General features: G+C 37.7%; 1 protein-coding gene across 2 annotated transcripts in view; it reads left to right on the top strand.

Moving 5' to 3' along the window:
* The window catches only part of TAB2 (TGF-beta activated kinase 1 (MAP3K7) binding protein 2), a 60,412-nt gene that overhangs the window by 14,876 nt on the left and 26,116 nt on the right, over window positions 1-19,420 (top strand). The window lies entirely within an intron of this gene.

The following is a 19,420-nucleotide window of genomic DNA, read 5'->3' as shown; positions in this document are numbered from 1 at the left end:
GCAATTTTCTTTTTGCTGCTCAGTCATGTCTTTCTTGGACTGAGAGAATGAAATTTAAAATGTTGAAAATTACTGGAATTAGAGGGGGAGAGCCTGAGCTTTGAGTCTTAAAATCATGCTGGTGTCTTATGTATTGAGGTAGATTGATGTTTTACCGACTGCTCTGGTAAAACTGTCTTTCAAGAGCAGATCCAATTCCAAGAACTGAATCAGCAAGTCACTGTAGGCAGGAATTTGGGCTTCTACATGGAGAATGTTGTAGTTATAAACAGTACTTGGTAGGCTTTGTATCAGTAGCACATAAGTTAACAGAGTACTGCAGGGGGTAGTCGAAGACTCTCTCTAGTAGGCATTATTGACTCACTTGTCCCTCCCAAAGATCTGCAGTTTAAAGTAGGTATTTACTGTGTGAGGCTTTTTCCACATTAAAGGTTTTTTCCTCAGGACTTTTCCTTTCTTTGTTTACCTGAGTGTCCTACAAGGGAATCTGCACTCACTTCCTTAAATACATGTTTTTAACCTTTTCTTCCAGCATACAGTGACAGACCTGTTTCAAACTAGAGCTTTAGTTGTTTTTTGTCTTGCTGATTGTGGCAAGGGGAATTTTTATTATGATTGGAAAGTGAAATTTCTTGTTGTGAGTGCTCTTTAACAGATGATAGATTAGAGAAAAAGGAGTGTAGGGTAATTGAAGTGTTGTTTTCTGAATATATTTTTTGTTTACTTGGTAGCATGTGCATGAAGAGGTGACAGGAACAAGTAGTAAAAGAAACACTGCTTGCTCCAGTGGTTTTGCAATGAGCTGCATGATACTTGGTGGTGTTTGAGCTCCAGCTCCTGAAGTTAAAATTTGAACGTTCTTAAAATACAAGCTTCTGTCGTTGGAGGCTGAAGAACGTAATCTGCATATGTAAAAGTTCAAAGTTAAAAATCTGGGGGAAGAATCTTGCTAAAAATAAATAAAGAACAACAGTAAAACCCCCAATAAAGCAACCAAAAAAAACCAGAAAGCGAATCAAAATTCCTTCAAAAAAACCACAAACAAAAAAACCCCACGAAAAACAAACACAAGAACCTAGGGTTTTCTAGATTAATTTTGTCTTCTTCTTTTGTTTTCCCTATTTTTAATCTTTGAAATCAATGAACTCAGGTGATGTTGAAAGAGGAAAATAAGAGAAATGCGGACAGGGTTCCAGGAGTGGGAAAAGTTCATTCCTAGTACTTGAGTCAGATAAAATTATCAGGTGTCATTAGCAATGAATGTGAAACTGAAAGCCTGTGCTGAGTTTATAACTGCTCAGAGTCCAAGCCTTCTAGACTGGTTTTATCTTTTACCTGCCATGCTGCCAGGGAGAGACTGTGGAGCCTAACATTTTCCCATATACCTTAGAATTTCCCAAAACTTAGCCTCTAATGCTTAGTCCGCTCCATTAAAGGGTATAACTGCAGGTTATCTGGAATGAAACAAAGTGAATGAGAGAAAAAGGACATTTTATTGATAAGAATTCCTTTCTCCTTTCTTTCTTGCCTTAAGTCTTTCAGAAAAACAAAGCCCATTTTTATCTGGTCGTTTGTACTGATGACTTTCTCACTTTTGAAACTGGAATTGCAAACACTTTTAGTCAGCTTCATGCGGATGACTTCAATTGATGTAAAGTTACATTTGTTGTAAAGTTAGAGATGTAAAACTGTCCAACTGAAAATTGGGTGTTCTGAAGGGTTTTCATAATTGAGTGATAAAATACAGATCTAAGCAAATGTACATTGAAACCGTTATTTTTGTGAATTTCCATATACCTGTACAGCTCAGTTACTTGATAAGCTTTGTTCATGCTTCATGCCTTGCTGAACTTGCAACTTCAGTGGACTTAAATCCAATTTTAAGGAACCTAGTGGAAAGATGAATTGGTGTTCAGCGATTACTTTCCTGTTATTTTACCAGACTGATGGGTACTAGCCACTAGTTGCTAACCATGGAGTAGTTTGCCTTAACTCCTCAGAGATTCACTGAAAGCTTGAAATCAAATATATATGGTCTTTACTACATATTAATTCAGTACTTCAGACTGTATTTTAATTACAAAGCGATGGAGGACCAGGAATTCTAGAAGGTACCTGAAGTCAGCTATGAGTTTTATTTTCAAAGACGCAGTGTCTTTAAACATGTACATAAAAGTGGTAGACTTGAGAACCAACTTTTCATGATTGCTGTAAGCAATATTGATGTGACTAGTTTTGTTAATGGTAACAGTAGGTTACTTTATTTATAACTAGCACGATGCTGTTTGGCTGTTAGCTCTAATGTTCAGCAATCATTCTGCTTGTTCCTGTAATTGGAAATCACACAGTGCCAATCTAACCGTTCCCTCCTGTTAAAAATACAAAGTGCATCTTCCCCCACACGTGGGCTTGTCTTGGCACTTCTTTGGTCCTCTTCTGTGCAGCTCAGTTTGCTAAAGACAGATTCAGGCTTCCCCTTTGGCACCAGAAAATCACTTTCTGCTGACATAGCAAGTGGCATTTCTTCTTTTGCGTATCCAGTGAGCAGAAGACCCAGAAAAAAGTTTCTGATGTGGTGAAAGGAGAGTAAGACCTCTTCTGACAGGTAGCAGCAGCAACCTGTTAAGCTGGACTGGATTGGAGGGATGAGGGCACGGAAAAATGAGGACAGGTATATGATAAACAGATGAAGAAAGTTCACTGAAAGTAACTTACTGGATTTAATAAATAATATATTATTAAAGGATTTATCTCATAACTTTGACTTCAAAAGAAGTTGTGGTGCAGGACACTTGCCAAAAGAGCTCTGTGGTGGTATTTAGAAAGGAAACCCTCTGAGTGACAGCAAACTGGTGTTGTTTGCTCAGCTACCCATTGTGGGATCTTCTGAGAAGGTGGATTAATTTAGGCCCGTAATGGTACAGTAAGACTTATGTAAGAGAAAATATGCATTTTTAAATAATGCGGTTTACTTTCTGTGCATAAACAGGTAGTAGTTGTGTTGGGTGAAGTATTTGGGCACATCAGAATTCATGTCTCTTTATCACAGTTGTGTAAGACCACGTAAGGTGCTAGAATAAGTACGTAAATAAAATTGTATGGTTTTGGGCTACAGTTTGACCATGAGTTTATCAGAATTAAAACCCTAGCAGTAGTGTAGTGAAACCTGACCCCTGACAAGGTGTTTTTAGACCAGATGAGAAGCCAGACTGCTGTCACAGGACTTCAGTTTGGTGTTTCTTTTACAATAGAGGCTACTGTGGAGTTATTCCACAGGACAATCATTTGAAGTCATTTGGTCAAGATCTGAGAAATACACTGCTTATTGTTATTTTGTGCCTCTTAATTGCTGAAGAAGTGCACGCTTATGGCTAGTGTTTTTGTCTGTATGGATTTGGAAGTGCACAACCTTAACTCCTGGGAGGGGATAAGCAATAGAATAAGAGGCAGAAACAGATGCACAGGAAGTTCCACCTGAATATGAGAAAGAACTCCTTTCCTGTGTGGATGACCAAGCACTGGAACAGTATCCAGAGAGGTTGTGGAGTCTCCCTCACTGGAGATATTCAAGAACTGTTGGGACACAATTCTGTATCATGTGCTTTAGGATGACCCTGCATGAGCAGGGAGGTTGGACCAGATGATCTACTGTGGTCCTTCTGACCATCCTGTGTAAGTTGTATTCAAGAGAGACAGACTTAATTAAGCCTGTGTCAGTGTTTCACACTTAATTCATTCCTGCTTGAGGGTTGTTTTTTTTTTTTTTTAAAGACAAAAGTAGTACAGGCTTTCATGTATGATTATTATTACTGGTTTGGCATATTGTAGTATCTATTGGAAGGTAAATAAGGAATTGAAGTACTAAACAAGATCTGCTGCTCATGTTCCAGCTCAAAAAGTACCCTCTGCCCAGCAGTGGCTGAAAAGGCTACAGTGGCATCAGAAAAGATTACTTGGCATCAAAAATTCTTCTGAATCAGTATTATAAGGCTCATTCTTTAATTACAGTATTCCTTATTTAAAATTCTAAACTGTACTTTGAATTAAATCTGATGATAAGTATAAGAAGTTAACAGGTGAAGAAAAATGCATTTATTCCTTATTCTAGAAGTTGGTAGTGTTAACAATGTCTCGTGAATTCTTTGAAGCAAATTCATAGCAAGAACTACAGAAGTTGGACTTAGCTGCTTGATATATTTTCAATTTAAACACTTGAAAAGATACATGTAATTTATTGAGTTTTCTGATATGTTCAGAAACTTGGCTAAATGTGAAGCATGTATGTGTAAATAAGATATGAATTTAAATAAAAGACTACTCCCCAAATTAGTGGCATTTTTTCCTTTTGAGAAAAAGTAAAACCAGACTTTATTTTAGATATTAACTACAATCCTCTTAAAAATGGTGCTGTAACCAAAAGGAAGTAGAAGGTTATGTGCCACGGATGCTGCTTTTGAGTGCTTTTGAAGGTGCGTGCCCCCAGTGTCTTGCATGACATCCTAACATGATAGAAACCAACTTCTGTCTCAAAACTTTGTCCACGTAGTTGTAAACTTGGGTAATTTGTATGCCAGTAGCTCTTGTCCCCAAGATAGAAAGTGCTTATATCAGTAGAGTGCAACCAACAAGGGTTCATATCTTTTCCTGGCCTTGTAGAGACCTTTATGCGGGAGGAGTGAGGTAGATCAGTAACAGAAAGGCTTGTCAATTGCTGCTGAAGGTTAAAATCCTATCAAGGAGGTAGGGTGCAGCCCTTACACAAATGAGATAGCTAGTATTGTGAGATGAATTACATTGGTTTAGTCTTGTTACTTTGTCAGGGCGTAGAAAATGTGCTTACATATGAAGGGGCTGTAAATAGTTGTTACTGTCTTAGCTTACAGTTTATTTTTCCCTTCTTATGCATTGACTAGGATTTGTTAAAAGAACAAGTGCAGTAGGCTCTTGCCCACTTGTCTGAAGGGCAGACATCCTGTATCAGGTTTTGTGTGTGAACTAGTGAAAGAAACAGTAAATGATAAAATGCACTTGTTGAACAAACAGGAAATTATAATGGGGAAAAGACTGAAAGACCCAAGAGTGTAGCTTCATGAGCATTTCTTTCCATGTCAGCACTGGCATGGGCTGCCCTGACCTTAGCTTCTTATTCCTGCCTTGCCCCTCACTTGTACTGGTGTAACCAGTTAATGTGCCAGGTGGCTATGCAGCAAAGCAGATTGTGGAATTTACCATCAGAAAAATATTATTTTTAACCTGGATCGATTCCCTGACTGGCCTCACTGCTCAGCTGCACAAACAGTTGTGCCAGCACAGCTGAGGAATGAGGACTGCTTAAGCTGGTACTGCAGTGGAAAAAGTGTTGTGAAACTATAGCTTAATCTGTGTGTTCTAGGTACAGTTGTACTATGCTGGCAAAATATTCCTCACACAAATACAGCTTTTATCAGCACAGTTTGATTGTGGAATGGAGAAAAGGATAATTGCGGATTTTGCTCTGATACTTTCACATTGTCAAAATATAAGATACATAATACAACACGTCTGAGAGTTCTGTAATGATAACTACTGTTCTTTACATAAACTGATTTCAACTACTACGGATCATTAGAAAATTAATGAACTATAAAATCAAGATAACCTCTGTTTATTTTTGCTGTCTACTTGGAATATATGTAATGTTGAGATAGTTGCTTCCTTTAATCACATCACAGTTCCTGCATTTGATGAAAGACTAATAGCAACCTTTATTTTAGAAGGTGAGGGCACCAGAAAGTCTGACAAGTAATGAAATTCACAGTTTTTTAGTAGATATGAAAAGAAGATTCTCTGAAGAAGAGGTTTAAGATTTCAGGAGGTAATATGCAATTTCTTAAAAATTCCTTCTTGTGTATCTATGAGTCCCCTTGGGAAAGAAAGAGTCATTTATTCTTTGTCCTGAAACTTTGACTCTCCGATCGCTTGTCAAGTGTCCTGCGTGTAGGCAGTTAGATTCTTTTATTTCTTTTCTAATTTAGCTGTCACTTAGCTTCAGTTCTCAATCTTGTGTTGTAAATGGGGAGGGAGGAGAGGCAAGTATTCTCCCTTACTTGAACTTTGAATGTTGATATGTTTCAACGTTGTTATGCTTTGCTTTTAAATTTTGTAATTCTGCATATTGGTACGTTCTGTATACAATGATGAATAATTTAGAGCTGATACTGCATTTCTTTGTATTCAGATACCATTCAGCTAAGATGGGCTTTCTTCAGTCATGTGCCTAATAGTGCATTTTTAGGATTTTCCAAAGAATGCTGCACTATTTTATTTTTTTTACTCTCTGGTTGGTAAATATCTAAGCTCTCAGGTGGCTGTAAAGCAGTTTAATTTATTTCATTTGTTAACTAGTGTTTGGAATGCCTTCTGCCCAATTCAACTTCTAAATGTCTGTCTGGAAGGGACTTTAATACATGCACAATGAGAAGTCAGAAGTTTTGAAACAAACTAGTATTCTAAACACTTTTATTAAGCATTATTTACCATGTAATGTTGAAGTCAAACAATACAAATTGAGAAATAGAAGGTAGTGTTACAGTACAAATTTGTGCTTCGCTTATTCTTTTAGAGTTCACTATCCCTATGGCAACAACTGGAAAGAGCTTTTTCTAATTATGTAAAGTTTAAGGTTTCATTAAAATGGAGGGGTTAAAAAAAGCAGCTCCTAAATTTCTACATTTTGTGGCTTGGAAAGGAAACGCAGATCTGCTCTTTGTAGACTGTTTTTTGCTGACTGTTTGTAGCTTTCCTAAGCACTGAAGAGAAATTTTAATATAAGGGTAAGCTTACTGGATCTACACAAGAGTGAAATTGTTAAAAACACTGATATTTTAGAAAATTATGCAGTAGTTTTGAAGCTATAAAGACAACTCTTGCAGAATTTCTTCTAAAGTTGGAAAAAAGAATATGGGCAATGCATTTCACTGCAATAGTAGTTTCTTTTGCTTTTGAATCTATAAGAAACATATTTCTAATATCCAACATTGTTTATAATGGAATTTTCTTTACAGAATTCTGAAGTTAAGGTAAGAACTGGGTTTTGTCTCTTACAATATAAATTGAGATACGAGGAAAACTTTTTTTAAAAGGCAAGTTACATATATTTTTGTAGAGTTTTAAGTAATTGTTAGATTAGTTTTTACTATGAAATGTTATGATGAGTAGAAAGTATTTTTTTTTACTATTATACATATTAATTTTACTATTAACCCAGGCTCAGGAGCATTTCATCATTCTTCATTCTATATTCATATAACTGAAATGGCATTGTTCGCTATAGGATTTGTTGATTTAGAGTAGTTGATTTGTTTTGTTCCTGAAAGATAGGAGGCCTCTCAGGTTGGTGGTATTGATATTGGCATTAAGTTTTTATTTGACTGGAGCCATCAATCCTGCTAGGACGCGCCAGTGGCAAAAAGGGATTGATTTTACTGTAGCTGAAACAAGCAAGTGAGAATATTTCAGAATATGTTTTAACATCGTGAACTTAAATGGCTGTAGATTTATTAGTTCTAATTTTATTTATGGTAACCTGTGTTGCATTATGACAAATACAGTGGATTCTGCGGAAGGCTTGCTTTACGTTTTGCTTGCTTTGTTCCTTGCATTGCTTTCTGTGCCGTGTCACTAAGCCTCTCTCCTATGGACTGAAATTAGTCATGTATTCTAAACCTATCTAACTCTCATTGATACAAGAGAGTATAGTATGGCCAAAATTGGCTCTGCAATGTCTTGAAAATTTATCCAGGTGTGATTTAGTTACTTACTATTATACACTGAACTGCTGTATCTGTCCCCAGTGGCTCCCAATGAAATGGTTGAGTGGTCTTGGTTGGAGTCATTAAAACTGCCACATAATAATAGGGGGTGAGAGGCCTCATCATCTGCAGTCTGAGACAGATTTGAGGGATACCTGGAATTTTAGACTGATTCCATCAGTGGCCCAATCACTGAGAGAACTGCTTTTTGAAGACTTGTATAAGGGTACCTGACAGTGTCACAATAAGGATGTAACATTTCCTGTGGCAGTCTACTGGCTGTTTTACAGCTTAAACACACCTTTAAGGCTAAGGTAGAAAGACATTTAAGCTCTTACTCTGAGGATTTCTTGTGTAATGACCAAAAGTGATTGCATGTCTGTCTTGAGACTAATCAGTAGGCATTCTGGAAGATCTGTAGGATAAGAGGAAGCCACAGCATTTCAAAATATTTTTAATAGTTTTTTTCCTTCACAGAAGGAATTAACTCTACCACCTCTTTTAAAATAACTAACCATTCATTTGCAACATGGTGGTAACTTTTATTTCATGGAAAGTGTAGCAGTTTCCATTCCTTATTGGAAAGAAGCAGCTCTTAGGGCAGTGAGGGGAAAATGGTGTTTAAAAAGTCCGTCTGAAACGTTTTGGTTTGGGTTATTTTTTTCCTTAGTTTCATAATGACTGGTGCCGGTAGCAACTTACAGTAGCCCTTTTTGATACATATATGCTTTTCCATTTACAAGGATTACTGTTCTCTTGGCCAATAGATGGCCATCCTGCTTTTATCTAGAAAGTCAGAGTGAGATCTGCCAGCTGCAATGACATGGGACAGTGTGGAGCTTGACAGTTTTTTCTGAACTTCAGTTCAGCATATGATATTGAAAAAGGTTTTCCACTGTTTATACTGGCATCAAAACTTTCCTGCTGTGAGAATAATGTTAGTAGTTGATTTGATTTTTAGCAGTGTAAAGTATGGCATTTTAAAATTTCAGTTTCAAATATTTAAATGGGTTCTTTTTGATGTCTAGAGAAGACATGTGTCTGGGTTAGAAAGAAGTAAGTCTTACTCAAATGGAACTAGATTCCACTGAAACATGTAAGCATCTAGTTAGTGGAGAGGGATCTAAAGGTCTGGAAAAAACTGTTGGGACTCACAGTAGCTACTGATCAAGGATTTGCATAGAACCCAACAGTAGTAAACAAATAGACAAGTAGACTTGGCACAGAGGTTTGAATTTAATTTGGACTCAGTCACAAATTGCACTGAGGCCTATATTTTTTCCTGTAGCTCTTCCTCCTACCTTATTCAGCCTAGTAACTTTCATTTATTTATCTCTGTGTGGTTTTCCCTTCAGTTCATAAGTAGGCAGCTGTCAAACTGAATGGTTTTCTCCAGGTACTGCAAAGGAGGAGGGTGCATGTGTTACACATGTATAAGTGAAGAAAAAGTATTTAATTATTGTATTTAAATACCTAACTTTACTTAATTTAGAACACAGTTGCTGATGCAAAAACACTGTAAAAGCATCAAGTCAATTAACTTTTTTTTAAGAAGCAGATTTGATACAGGCAGCTGTGAATCTGAATGGACTTCAAAGTACTTCTCAGTGTGTCATCTCCTCAAAGGACAGGAAAAAAGGCTTTTCAGACTGAACATGAGAGCATAGCCAGCATGCTATAGGATGTGGTCATTCCTTCTCTTCAGTACTTGTGAGGGTGCATCTGACAGTCTTGAGACTGCCACTGCAAGAAATGCTGACAAACTGGAACAAGTTCAACTGAGGGAACTAAGATGGTTAGTGATGTAAGTGGAGAGGCTGAGGAAACTCAGCATGTTCCATGTGGGGAAGAGAGGTCTAAAGATGGACTCGTACAGTTGGAATTGCACGCAAGATGGAAGAGGAATACTTTTCTTGGGTGGCAAACAAAATGACAAGAGATAAGTCATAGGTTGCAAAAAGGGAAATCCTGGTTTCCCAGAAATGTAGTGGAGTCTTCATCCTTGAGGTTTTTCAGAATTTGGTTGGACAAGGCGTGGTGTACCTGGTTTAAATCTGAGTTTAGTCCTGCTTTGAATAGGTGTTTAGAGCTGTTGACCCTTGCAATCTAAATTTTTCAGTAACCCTGTGAAGATGGAGTTGGTTTTTATTGCAGACTATTCAAGAGTTTGTGATGGTTTGGACCTGGCTCCCTGCCAAATGCCTGAACTCACAGTACAACCTCTTTCTCCTCCTTTCTTCCCTTAGGGCAAAGGAAAAAAAAAACTATAAAAATTGAAGAACCTGAAACCAATCAAATTATATCAAAATATGTATTTTTATATATATCACGGTTATATACAATTAAAATACTATGTATACAGCAAAAGGACCCCAAACAACCCTGAAAGGGAAAGGGGAAAACAGGACAAAAAGGGACAAAACAAGAACAGATATGCACAATCAAACCCAAGTAGTAGCAAAATAAAGAACTAGCAAAATGAAATCTCACCACGTCCCTCAGAAAAAAAAACAAGACCGCCAGACACTGCCAGCACTCTCCAACCTCCCATGTAGCAGACCAGCGGTCACTGCAGGCCTCAACCTCCAGATAAGCAAGACCAGTGCAGGGTCCCACTGCTCCTGAACCTCACCGGAAGAGAAGAGAGCTGGCTCCCAGGAAGGCCTAGACTAAAACTATCACAGAGTTGTAGGCCCAAGTTTAGAAAACATTACAGATCAACACTGTTTTATCAGGGATGCTGCTGGAAGTGCTTTGAGACAGAGCAACTTGAGATTGTATCGTTCCAGTCTGAGGCTGCATAAGTTGAGACTAGTGCTTCCTAGAATATACTTTTACATGTTTCTTAGAAATGCTTTTGATTTGGTTGTTTTAGGCAGTCGCTGCTCTTATGCACCTATTCTAGCTGTAGAATTGGTTTAATGTGTAATCCAAGAGGAGTGTAATAGGAGGGGAATATACAAATGATGCAGTCATACCACTGATCCAGTGCTGGCTGCTAAAATAACATAACACATGGCTCATAACTCACTGCTCAAATTCAGCTTTTTGCTCTAACCATGCTTACAGGGTCTGTAATTCAGATTCTTAATTAAAGTTCTTGGAAAGTGGGCATAATTTATGTCAGCCTATTTCATTGTTCCTCTCAGTTTAGCAGTAAAGTGTTTGACTTCAGAATAATGAAGTTTCAGACTTCTTACACAGTAGGATCTTCCAAGTCCCCTGGATATGATACAGGTGAACATACCCAAGATGGTTTGATCTTATGCAGCAGTTTGTTGCTGCTAAAGCATAAGGAGTATCCAACAAAAAAGGAAGGTATTGTCTTCTAATCAGTCAGTCATTTGAATTTGACCCAGAGAAGAGGTGGACAAATACCATGGCCAGAGCAAGAAAGATGTCAGAATTGCAGTGTCTAGGAGCAGAGTGGAGAGAGAAGGCAAGATATGTTCTCTTAGTGAAGAGTTTGGTCTTTCCAGCTCTCTCATGCAGTTTCACCCCAAATCTCTAAGCACTTGCTGAGTAAAGGAACATGCAAGATTGGCTTCCTGCCAGACAATTAACGTGCAATGCAGGTCTTGCATCTCAGAGTCTTCTCATAGAGGAAGATTCACGTAACAATCTTCTCCTCACAGTGAGTGAGAATAGTGGTAGCAGACTTCTTGAGTATTCCTCATAAGTGGACTGGAAACAGAAGCTAAAACAGCCAAAATCAACTCAAGATGGTTCTGTGCTTTCCTTACTAAGGTAGCTTCTGCTCTGGACTTGTGCTGCAGGAGGCAGCTGACAGATCTAAAAATGTTAATGCTGGAACTTCATTGTATGCATCTGGAACACTGAGTGGCTCTTGGCCTTGATTTGAAAAGGTTCATAGAGATTTTGGACATATATATTCAGAGATTTTTTTCTACTTTTTCTGCAAAAGAAAGTAGGCTAGAGTGAGTGTTAATTCTGGAATTACTTTGAAGAGTTGAATATCAGAAAACTTTTAGTTGGCTGATTAGCTAGCTGTCGTTTGTATTGAAGCCAGTAGATTTTAGCTAAATATTTTGAAGTAGTGTTTTCTTTGGGGGGGGGGGTGTAATGAAAGGCCTTAAATACTTTGTTTTGGTAAAACTTGATTATTTTGCATTTGTATGTTCAAATACATATTGTTATTCAATTAACAAAGAGCAGAGAAGTTAAGAAGAGTGAAATGAATGTTACCTGTGGAGTCCTTAATCTGAATGAGCACAAATCTCTCTTTAGCAACTAATTCTTTTCTTTTTTTCAGGCATAACATTTTTGCCACAAATCATTCGCTTAGTTTGATAGTCTGAATTATAGGAAAAGTTCTGCTTTTGACACGTTCAGTATCATTACCATCCTGCACCACTGATTTAAGTTACCTGGTTATTTTTAGGTTATTTTAATTGATCTGATTGAAATTGTTTGTTCTTGAAATATGAATAAGTATAGTAAGGGTCTTTTTGCCTACAGAGCAGGGAACTGTGACTGCTTTCTGAAAGGAGTATGTGGAAAGTAAAGGGAATACTTGGAGTTACTCAAACGTTTTGGATTTCTTGTGGCTTTTTGTGACACATACGTTCACTACTTAGTGAATACCAGAGAAAGTGTAATTTGATCATACGACCACGTTTGGTAAATACTAGTTTTGTGGGGACGGCCTGTTCTGTCCATAGGGGGAAAGCTCACTGCCAAAATCTAAAAGCTTTCTCTGTTATTTGGTTCACTGTTCTTTTGCTCTAGAGGACTGAAATACAGATGCACGTTACTTGTGACACTAATCCATCTGTGTTTGCATTAGTTACTGTAGTGTTTGGTTGATAGGGTTTCAAACTATACTTCTGTTAAAACATGGCTAAATGGTTACCTGAGAAAATACTTTGATAGATGATTTTTCAAAATTTTAACACAGGACCAGTGAAATACTAAAATCTGATGTGATGCCCATAGCCTGCTGCTGCTTAGCAACTGTTTGAATACTTTTTTTAGGTCTGTTATATATGAAATAGAACTATTTTTGTTCTGTTTTTTGATGCTTTCTTCCAGTTTTTCTGTAAATGAGGTATTTTAAAAGGGATTAGCAAGTCTTCCACACATAATTTGAACAGGGGTAAGGTTGAAAAGACTAGCTGAAAGCTCTTTAAGTGTTAAATTTGTGTTCCTTCCATTTGGATTGTAAATGAGAATAAAGTACCTGTAGCTAGACATACTTTTAAAAGAAACATTCCAAAAGCTTATTTCTTTGGCACCAAATAATACTTTTTTTCCTCTAGGGAAGAATATCAGGGAAGAAGGCAAGCATTAGCATTCTGTGAAATGGTTTTTCATCTTCAAATCATAGTTCTGAGAACTATCTGAGCTGACACAACTACTGCCAGCCTCTGTTGCTCCTGTTGGCACAAGCATTTGATTGCCAAAGTGATGAACAAGGCTAGGAAACCGATTTAAGTTAGAATTAATCTAACCCCTCCAAAATATGGGGTTATTAAATGGACTAAGATCTATTCTGAGTAAGTATTCTAAGTTTTTCATCTAAGTGTTTGCTCAGGGGAGAAAGGGGAAGTGCCATCCCTAGTACTACTGGAGAGAAAAGCAGGATCTTACCCTTGAGAAAACCTGGACCTCAGGCTGTTCTGTGTGCCACTTGTCCCAACCTCGTGCCATGCCTGGTATAATTCTACTTAAATAACGCATATCAATGGTTTTGGTATTAGTGTTTTGTAAGGAAACTTTGATATACCAGGAGTGGTAGTTCCACAATGTAATCTTAATTGAGTGGTTAATTAATGATACTGAGTTACAAATTCAAGTTAAGCAACTTAAACTTCATTTGCATCATGAGTGAAAGTGCGTTTAGGCCTAAACTGTGAATGTGAGTTCTTGCTTGAAACGCAAAAAACTTGTGTGGTGAGGACTACACATGACTCCTGGGAGGAAGTTGTGTGGTGTCATGACTATACATGACAGCTAAGAAGCAGCAAACCGGCTTGTTCCTTCCCCTTCTAGCGCAGTGCACACAGCCATGGGTTGGTGATGATCCACCATGGTGTCTTGTGCAATGGCATTCATGTTAATGAATTTGATCACAAATTCCACCACCAAGCTTCAGACTACACGTGTGTGTGGCATATAATGTACATTTTGACGTGCAGGTAACTGTTGATAGATACTGTATAGGAAAGAACACTGAAGATCGTAGTCAGTGAAGTTGTTTTGCTCTTAAATCATACAGTTGGTAGCTTGTAATGGCTCACAGACTCTCTCAAAACCATCCTTAGTATCTTTTTGCTTTTCTCTAAGCAGATAATCCCTCTAAAGCCGGTGTACTGCTCAGGAATTTTTCACTTTTCTTTTGAGTGTTGTTTTGCATAAACCAGGCATTCTCAAAGTAGTCTATGAATCACAGTGAAATGTTACATGAATGTGGCTTCAGCAAGCTGAATGGGGGTTTGTGCACATTGCACACCGGTGCTGACAGAGCCCTTAAAATAATTTTTTGCCAAATGTTTGTATTCTGCTTTAAGTGCCTGCTTAGCATATGGAGAGTTAGAGATTTTGACCCTATGACCTGGGAAAATTCTTGTTTCACAAGTTAGAATTACTGCTGTGTTTTAAAATGAAATCAGCAAAGAGACTGCGCTGATAAGAGTTTTCGGAAGAGGATACAGTTCAGAAGTGTAATGTTTTGCCAGTGCATTACAAAAGAAAGATGATGAATGAGTTGAAGTTTGATAAGAAGAGAGAAATTGTCTCTTTGGTTGTGTTCCAGTATGTTAAAATCAGAGTGTGCAGTTCTCTTCCTGGCATTACTGTGGAGTTACTGCATTATGTTAGGCAGGGCTTGAGTGATGTGTGTGCGAATGAACATCGTATGGCTTAGCTGTGATGATACTGATGTTTTACTCTTTAACTTCCCAGTGCTTTATGTTTTGTGTTTTTTTTTCCTGTAAGAGGAATGTTATTTTATGTGTATTTAAAGCCTTTACTTAGTTAGATCACCATTAATATAGTCTGCTCTGCAGTAGATATATAAACTCTTGAACACTACACACCAGTTTTAGATACAAATGAATAATAATTAAAAACAAGATATATTTAAAGCAGGTGATAGTTTTGGAGTTTGGCTGTCATGATGTGACTGCACTGGCATTAAGTTATTCAGAGTATCATAACTATTAATTTGCCTTTTGTTCATTCATGCTCTTTGGGGGCCTTTTATTCAGTTATTGCAGTGATCTGTCTTTTCGTTTGTAGAATATGATGAACAGTACATAACATGGCTATGAGGGCAAAGACTAAACAGCATTATCCATAGCAATGTTATTGTTCATGGTAGCCCTATAGCAGGAAAAGAGAATTTTAAATACTACTTTTGTTGTTGTTGTTCTAATATGCGCATTGTCAGAGGCTCGGTTTAAAAATTTTGTAATGAGAATTCCTCAAGCCTCTCTTGCTTGCCGTGTGAAATGTTATTGTATCTCATTGGCTGAGTTAGAAACTTAGTAAAATATGTTTCCCTCCGTGGCCCGAGGAGGTTTCGGCACTGTGCCATGACAACTGCATTCAAAAACATTAGCATTAGTGTTGCCCTTGCTGCAGTCGTAACAACCCTTAGACCAATAGAATAAATGAAGGATGGAGAAATCTCTTGGCTGGTTGACTCTATTCTGGGAACGTTACAAAGAAAACAAGATTCATTTAAGTCTTAGAGCAGAGGTGGTAGTTTCCTCCAAATCAGTTTTCCAGACCTGGAATTTTTTTCTCCAGCTTCTGCTTGTGGCAGGAGTTAGCCTTATATGCTTTATATTCCCTTAGACCCTTGTAGTTAACTTTACACTTTCCTCAGTAAGAGGATTGAAGTGTCAACCTTTAGGCAACCTCTTGCCACTCTTACTGGTAACTCATGTGGACCTATACTAACACCTTTTGAATTTGTTTCATCTGTTTGTCTAAACCACAGCTAAAGTTATCTGCTTACCTGGTTTAGTCAGATTCAAGAGACATGAAGGAAACAGGGCAAAGAAATAATAAAAAGACCGTACTTGCCAAAGGTGAATGTCTTCCAAATAAGAACATGCATATTTTGATTTGAATTTCAAAAAACTGGAGAGAGCGTCAAAGGTGCAAATAGTCCTGAACTTGAAATGTGTGCTTTTGTTTCATTTTGTAGTCATGTAAACATTTGAGAAGCAGGTTTTGTTTGAGTAGGACTTGCAGATCTCTGGTTCCTGTATCTTTGTTTTTTGACAGTGGACACCCCTGTCTTGCTGAGCCATGTTGCAGCAACCGTGTTGTGCCAAAGTGAGTCAGTGTCTAGACTGGGCTTGCACACCTTAGAATGTAGAAATTTAAATTAAAAAGTAAAGAATGGAGATTGGTCTAATGAAATTGGGGAAATAATCAGAAAAACTTCCTCACAAAACCAGGAAATAGCCTGTGCATTATGTGGGCCTAAGAAGGAGTGAATGATGCAAATGTCTTATGATTTTTTTTCCCCCCATAAATTAGTGTTTTCAGTTAAAGCAGCAAGAAAGATGCATCATAATTTTTAAATTTTTGGGGAAGAGCTTTTTTTTTTTTTTTTTAAATCTCATTTTTTATGTACTAGGTGTGCAATAGCAACATTTAGGCCAATATTATAAGTAAGCCATTTCTTTCCTCTAAGGAAAAATGTAATTCAAGTACTAGAAAAAAGGACACAGCATATGATGTGAATAAGAGAACAATTGGCATCCCTTGTTACTATTGGGATTTTTGTGAATATGTTTTTCTTAATGTAATTGTATGCATACAACTTGCTGTGCAGCCTGACTTCAGCAAAGTCATGTAACTGTATGAAGAAATTCTAGAAGCATTACTTAGCTACACCAAAATCCAGTGCATTAAAAGAGTTCGTTGTCTTCGGTTTGGACACCACTGATAAAAATGCTTTAGGTCTGAAGGGGCCTGTAAAGATCAGGAACATCTTTCAGAGGGTCAGGTTGCTCAAAGCTCCGTCTAACCTGATTACTGCCAGTGAGGGGCACCAACAACTTCTCTGAGCAATCTGTTCCAGCCTCTCACCACCCTCATCACAAATAATTTCTTCCTTATGTCCAATCTAGATATGTGCTCTACCAGTTTAAAATGATTACCCAATGTCTGTAGCTATGGGCAGTTATTGAGATACTTTGATTTTGGAATATTCTCCCTAAAATGCTGTCATGTCCCTTGGTCTCTCATTAGCTTCATTTCTGAAGCTAATCCTACAGTTGTAGGACAATGGAACTTTTTAGCATTTCTTAGGGGTACTTGCTTTAGTATCAGTATGAAACACAGAAATAAGTCTTTCAAATACCAGTCTAGTCACAAGCAAAACCACTGTAAGATTGGGTTACATAATGGAAGCTCTGAGATTTGTAATGCTGTTGTTGGCTTCTGTTTTGAACTGCTGAAGTTCAGCTATTTGCCTGGATACAGAGGCTTTCAAGAGCTCTGTGAACTGAATAACCCAAAATACATATCAGAAATTGAACTACCTGGTAAGCTCTAAAACATGGCACAACAGGAACAGGGCTTGTCTTGTTTGTTCTCATATGAATCTTAAAAAAATATGGTAATACTGTCAGTGGGAACATATTAAAAGCGCACAAAGTTCACCCTCACACTTTATAGTGCTGTGAAAATATGACAGCAGGATAATTTTACATTCAGCAATTGTAGGTCACTCTAAGTGAAAGCAAAATCATTATATATCATGCAGATAAATTAACTTTTCTTCAACTTTTAGGATTCTCTTATCTTTGAATTGGAAATATAGTAATGAAATTGAAATTTTTTTTTTCTGGATAAATCCGAGAGTTACTGCAGTTTCAAACCCCATAGGTTTGAAATGTCTCTCTGACACAGTCTTCCGAGTCACTGAGAAGAGTTTAGTGTTAACAGTACTCTTACTTAGTTCTGAATTGATGACGCTTCATGCTGTTCTCTTTAGGATGAAAGCGAAGGCGTGCAAAGTTAACAGCAGGCTGTGAGTAACTTTGTTTTGTGAGATGCTTTGTAGCTATGCTGTAATAGAGGGTGATCTCTTCAGTGGTTGCCTGGTAAAACATGAACACCTTGTTTCACAGAATCGGGTGACTCCTCAGTAGGAAACCCAGCAGTTGTTGTTTACTGCCGTATTTCAACGTGGATTTGATTCTCTTTATACATGATTAAATCCAATTTCAAACTGTTTCCATCTAAATTTATTTCTCTAAGTCATATTCTTCTTGTCTTATAAAAAGAAATTGTTTACGTATAGTTTTCAGTAGAGCTTTACATTGAGGAATCCTGAGGTATTCCTGGTCATGTGATCTTCTAAGAACAAAGAGCAACATCATACCCTTCCTATGTGCTGCCTCGACGGTGGCCCTTCAGATAGTAATCATGTGCATCAGTCTCTTACTGAAAGGTTTGAAGTCTAGTGTGTGTGCTGTATTAGTTTGATTTTAAACTGGGAAATCGCTATTAAAAACTACTGTAAATATCTAGCTTGCTAGAAGTCATGATTCTTATTTCATAAGATGTCTGTTGCATTTAGCTGAAGATTTTAAAATGAAACATGAGCCTAGCGAGCATAAGCTGAATCCTACCTGATTTCTGTGAAACTGCCGTGGGACTAGTGACTCTGGAGTTCAGACTGACAGCTCTGAAGCAGCCAGTCATGCTGGACTGTGGTTTTCGGTGGTGGAGCCAGGAGTCTGCAAGCTCTGCAAGATCCAGGTCTAATTGGAATGTGGTTTCATACTGTTGAAAAGGGCATTTGGAGCCAAGAGGTTTTGAGATAGGCTTCTGTGTGCTTAGGCTACAGGGTAGTCCCCTTTGGCCCAGAATCAGCTATTGTAGAGGTTCCCAAAGCTATTGAATGAACTTGTCATTCACATCCATTTTATTGCTGCTGTTGGCAGTAGGTTACTGGCACATTCCCTGGACATCTACAGCTTTTTGGGGGATACTTGTTCAAGGAAGACTTTCATCTGATTTGAACTGGTCAGATACAAAAACTGAAACTTTACTAACTGCTCTGGAGCCAGCTCAGAGCCAGCTTTCAGAATTGATCTGTTGGTAGTGATAAAAAGTCATGAAAGCGAGGGGATAGCGACAAACAAAGTAACACTTTGTGGTGCTTGTTACCGTACTTGTTACTGTGGTCACAACCAGAATGTACAACGGGCTTTGTATCACAATCTTAACACTTTTTTGACTCCAAACTATGATGGTCTTTGTTGCCTGTGACTCCGACTCTTCCTTCTGTTGCAGCTTTTACTAGGAAGTAGTAAAACACTGGAAAGTGTTTGAAACTTTCACAGCTAGTGATGTTTAGAGTACTAAGTATGGAGCTAAAATGACCCTTTTTCTGGCTCAGTAGGATATTTATGATCTTATGTTAATGCGCATTGTGATCAGAGAATCTGTGAGAGATTATAACGCGCAGTTAGATTTAAACTTGTTGTTTTAAAATCACTGCTTCATTTTAGGAAGGCTTTCTATCTTTGTCAGTCATCAATCAAAAGCAGATTTTAAAGGAGATAAGTGAGTTGAAGAAAATAAGTTTAATCATGCTTCTGTGTAGACTATGTCACTGTCATTGTTTTAAATTTTTT

This window comes from Empidonax traillii, unplaced genomic scaffold, assembly GCF_003031625.1.
Source record: "Empidonax traillii isolate 1590-97213 ecotype Southwest subspecies unplaced genomic scaffold, ASM303162v1 scaffold207:size1520225, whole genome shotgun sequence".
NCBI lineage: Eukaryota > Metazoa > Chordata > Aves > Passeriformes > Tyrannidae > Empidonax > Empidonax traillii.
The sequence above is the reverse complement of the archived record's forward strand: the minus strand, read 5'-3'. Positions and strand labels throughout refer to the sequence as shown.